Source organism: Schistocerca americana, unplaced genomic scaffold, assembly GCF_021461395.2.
Source record: "Schistocerca americana isolate TAMUIC-IGC-003095 unplaced genomic scaffold, iqSchAmer2.1 HiC_scaffold_456, whole genome shotgun sequence".
NCBI lineage: Eukaryota > Metazoa > Arthropoda > Insecta > Orthoptera > Acrididae > Schistocerca > Schistocerca americana.
This window is the reverse complement of record NW_025726188.1, coordinates 27,501-32,500: the sequence shown is the minus strand read 5'-3', so window position 1 is coordinate 32,500 and position 5,000 is coordinate 27,501. Positions and strand designations below refer to the sequence as shown.

General features: G+C 51.6%; 1 non-coding gene across 1 annotated transcript in view; it reads right to left on the bottom strand.

Moving 5' to 3' along the window:
* LOC124583342 overlaps positions 1 to 414 on the bottom strand; it is a 1,910-nt gene extending 1,496 nt beyond the window's left edge. The window contains exon 1 of the ribosomal RNA XR_006974186.1: positions 1 to 414. This exon is cut by the window's left edge and continues 1,496 nt beyond it. This is a non-coding gene — a ribosomal RNA (small subunit ribosomal RNA).
* Positions 415 to 5,000: the final 4,586 nt, after the last annotated feature.

Sequence of the window (5,000 nt, the reverse complement as noted above, 5' to 3'; positions counted from 1 at the left end):
TCAGGCTCCCTCTCCGGAATCGAACCCTGATTCCCCGTTACCCGTTACAACCATGGTAGGCGCAGAACCTACCATCGACAGTTGATAAGGCAGACATTTGAAAGATGCGTCGCCGGTACGAGGACCGTGCGATCAGCCCAAAGTTATTCAGAGTCACCAAGGCAAACGGACCGGACGAGCCGACCGATTGGTTTTGATCTAATAAAAGCGTCCCTTCCATCTCTGGTCGGGACTCTGTTTGCATGTATTAGCTCTAGAATTACCACAGTTATCCAAGTAACGTGGGTACGATCTAAGGAACCATAACTGATTTAATGAGCCATTCGCGGTTTCACCTTAATGCGGCTTGTACTGAGACATGCATGGCTTAATCTTTGAGACAAGCATATGACTACTGGCGGGATCAACCAGGGAGCTGCGTCAACTAGAGCTGAGCAGCCGGCCGCCCGGGAGTGTGTCCCGGGGGCCCGCGCGAACACGCAAGCGTCCGCTCAATTATTCTGCAAACAGGAGGAGGCTGAGCTCCCCTGCACGATACACCTCGAAACCCTCTCAGGTCCCGGCGGCGCGCAGCGCCGTCCTAAGTACTTGGTCGGGTTCGAGAGAGGCGCAATCGCCCGGAGTTTGGCGAGTAGACGCTTTAGGTGCGACCACCCGTGCTCCCAACTGAGCTTGCCGCTGCCGACAGAGGCCCGGGAGCGTGCTGTCGTGGCATTGCCGGCGGGAGACAACACGCGCCACCTACGGTGGCCGGCAGCTCCAACGCCAGCGCCACAGAAGGACAAAAGCCCCACTTGGGTGCCGAAGCGAACTCTCCCAGCACAGCGCACGCGCCAACACGTCCGCACAGCTGCGATACAAACCACCTGCGAGAACCGCAGAGGCGACCGAGCAGCAGACGGCGTCGCGGCGCCGAGCGCCGGGCGGCGGCGCATCCTCAGCGCACACAGTCCTCAATCGGACCAGCACACTGCAGATGTCCACCGCGCTTCGCACCGGGCCCGCGAGGACCTACTTTGGCCGCACGGCGCCGCGTGCAGGGTGCGCCGGCGCGCAGCTGCGCCGCCTGCCGCCTCCGTCGGCCGGCGCGCCTGCCACTGGCCGCCCCCACCAGCCGGCTGTAGCGCGTGCGCCCACGCACCGCGCGGCCAGCACGCCGGGAGGCCCCCCCTCACCGGCCGGGGACGGTCCCACCCAGCCACCGCCGCGTATCGCTTCACACCCACATGCCATTCACGTTCGTGGGCATGGTGGGTATCGCTGAAACAACCGGTTGGTAGCTCAACCGATCGTCGCCATCACTGATTCACCTCTAGCGAGAACAACCGCACCACAACGGTTTACCAGTTGTTCATTTGCGTAACGTCACCAGCAAACGTAGACGTCCATCGCCATTTGCAAATTCAACGATTGTTGCATGCCTGTGTCAGGTGTCACGACACACTATGTCTGCCCACATACACGCAACAACATGTGCACGCTTCGCGAACACGTGGAAGGTGGCCCCCGTACGTATGCGATGTCCATTGCGCGAACGACTGTCAACCGGCCTCTGTCGCATGTCGCAGATGTGGAACGCAGTGCACCATGCTGTCACGGTGTGTGAGAAGAGACGACTACGTCTGACAACACGCGCCACTACATCAACAGACGGCTCATGCTGATCGCCATCCAGGGCATACCACACTGCAATCCGGCTCTTATAGGGAGACGACACATAGCTGAGTGCACAACAGTTGGACCGCATGGTTCGCCGTTGTTGGCGCAGTCGTTGTACGGTCACATGTACCACGATGTATCATTCAGTACATGAGGACCAATGTGCAGTACAGTGTGTGATTTGGACGTACAACATCAGCGGACAGTTGACACAGGCCGTACCACAGCGTAGGCTAAGTGCTTCGCCATGCGAATGCCAATGAACAACTGCGAAGGGCATTGAGCATGTACGTCCTGCTGCCATCCACATTACAGTGTATCGCTGCAAGGTGTTTAACATGAAGCGATACACTGGGGACCAGGCAGTGCGAGTAGCAAACTATATTGCGGGGGTTGCAGTTAGGCAACACTACACTAATTTAACGCGTCGTATGACAATTACAGAGCGGGTTAAGGCCCAACGTGTGTTGGGTTAAGGCCCAACGTGTGTTGGGTTAAGGCCCAACGTGTGTTGGGTTAAGGCCCAACGTGTGTTGGGTTAAGGCCCAACGTGTGTTGGGTTAAGGCCCAACGTGTGTTGGGTTAAGGCCCAACGTGTGTTGGGTTAAGGCCCAACGTGTGTTGGGTTAAGGCCCAACGTGTGTTGGGTTAAGGCCCAACGTGTGTTGGGTTAAGGCCCAACGTGTGTTGGGTTAAGGCCCAACGTGTGTTGGGTTAAGGCCCAACGTGTGTTGGGTTAAGGCCCAACGTGTGTTGGGTTAAGGCCCAACGTGTGTTGGGTTAAGGCCCAACGTGTGTTGGGTTAAGGCCCAACGTGGGTTGGGTTAAGGCGCAACGTGGGTTGGGTTAAGGCCCAACGTGGGTTGGGTTAAGGCGCAACGTGGGTTGGGTTAAGGCGCAACGTGGGTTGGGTTAAGGCGCAACGTGGGTTAGGTTAAGGCGCAACGTGGGTTAGGTTAAGGCGCAACGTAGGTTAGGTTAAGGCGCAATATAGGTTAGGTTAAGGCGCAATATAGGTTAGGTTAAGGCGCAATATAGGTTAGGTTAAGGCGCAATATAGGTTAGGTTAAGGCGCAATATAGGTTAGGTTAAGGCGCAATATAGGTTAGGTTAAGGCGCAACGTAGGTTAGGTTAAGGCGCAACATAGGTTAGGTTAAGGCGCAACATAGGTTAGGTTAAGGCGCAACATGGGTTAGGTTAAGGCGCAATATAGGTTAGGTTAAGGCACAATATGGGTTAGGTTAAGGCACAATATGGGTTAGGTTAAGGCACAATATGGGTTAGGTTAAGGCACAATATGGGTTAGGTTAAGGCACAATATGGGTTAGGTTAAGGCACAATATGGGTTAGGTTAAGGCACAATATGGGTTAGGTTAAGGCACAATATGGGTTAGGTTAAGGCACAATATGGGTTAGGTTAAGGCACAATATGGGTTAGGTTAAGGCACAATATGGGTTAGGTTAAGGCACAATATGGGTTAGGTTAAGGCACAATATGGGTTAGGTTAAGGCACAATATGGGTTAGGTTAAGGCACAATATGGGTTAGGTTAAGGCACAATATGGGTTAGGTTAAGGCACAATATGGGTTAGGTTAAGGCACAATATGGGTTAGGTTAAGGCACAATATGGGTTAGGTTAAGGCACAATATGGGTTAGGTTAAGGCACAATATGGGTTAGGTTAAGGCACAATATGGGTTAGGTTAAGGCACAATATGGGTTAGGTTAAGGCACAATATGGGTTAGGTTAAGGCACAATATGGGTTAGGTTAAGGCACAATATGGGTTAGGTTAAGGCACAATATGGGTTAGGTTAAGGCACAATATGGGTTAGGTTAAGGCACAATATGGGTTAGGTTAAGGCACAATGTGGGTTAGGTTAAGGCACAACGTGGGTTAGGTTAAGGCACAACGTGGGTTAGGTTAAGGCACAACGTGGGTTAGGTTAAGGCACAACGTGGGTTAGGTTAAGGCACAACGTGGGTTAGGTTAAGGCACAACGTGGGTTAGGTTAAGGCACAACGTGGGTTAGGTTAAGGCACAACGTGGGTTAGGTTAAGGCACAACGTGGGTTAGGTTAAGGCACAATACGGGTTAGGTTAAGGCACAATACGGGTTAGGTTAAGGCACAATACGGGTTAGGTTAAGGCACAATACGGGTTAGGTTAAGGCACAATACGGGTTAGGTTAAGGCACAATACGGGTTAGGTTAAGGCACAATACGGGTTAGGTTAAGGCACAATACGGGTTAGGTTAAGGCACAATACGGGTTAGGTTAAGGCACAATACGGGTTAGGTTAAGGCACAATACGGGTTAGGTTAAGGCACAATACGGGTTAGGTTAAGGCACAATACGGGTTAGGTTAAGGCACAATACGGGTTAGGTTAAGGTACAATACGGGTTAGGTTAAGGCACAATACGGGTTAGGTTAAGGCACAATACGGGTTAGGTTAAGGCACAATACGGGTTAGGTTAAGGCACAATATGGGTTAGGTTAAGGCACAATATGGGTTAGGTTAAGGCACAATATGGGTTAGGTTAAGGCACAATATGGGTTAGGTTAAGGCACAATATGGGTTAGGTTAAGGCACAATATGGGTTAGGTTAAGGCACAATATGGGTTAGGTTAAGGCACAATATGGGTTAGGTTAAGGCACAATATGGGTTAGGTTAAGGCACAATATGGGTTAGGTTAAGGCACAATATGGGTTAGGTTAAGGCACAATATGGGTTAGGTTAAGGCACAATATGGGTTAGGTTAAGGCACAATATGGGTTAGGTTAAGGCACAACGTGGGTTAGGTTAAGGCACAACGTGGGTTAGGTTAAGGCACAACGTGGGTTAGGTTAAGGCACAACGTGGGTTAGGTTAAGGCACAACGTGGGTTAGGTTAAGGCACAACGTGGGTTAGGTTAAGGCACAACGTGGGTTAGGTTAAGGCACAATACGGGTTAGGTTAAGGCACAATACGGGTTAGGTTAAGGCACAATACGGGTTAGGTTAAGGCACAATACGGGTTAGGTTAAGGCACAATACGGGTTAGGTTAAGGCACAATACGGGTTAGGTTAAGGCACAATACGGGTTAGGTTAAGGCACAATACGGGTTAGGTTAAGGCACAATACGGGTTAGGTTAAGGCACAACGTGGGTTAGGTTAAGGCACAACGTGGGTTAGGTTAAGGCACAACGTGGGTTAGGTTAAGGCACAACGTGGGTTAGGTTAAGGCACAACGTGGGTTAGGTTAAGGCACAACGTGGGTTAGGTTAAGGCACAACGTGGGTTAGGTTAAGGCACAATACGGGTTAGGTTAAGGCACAATACGGGTTAGGTTAAGGCAC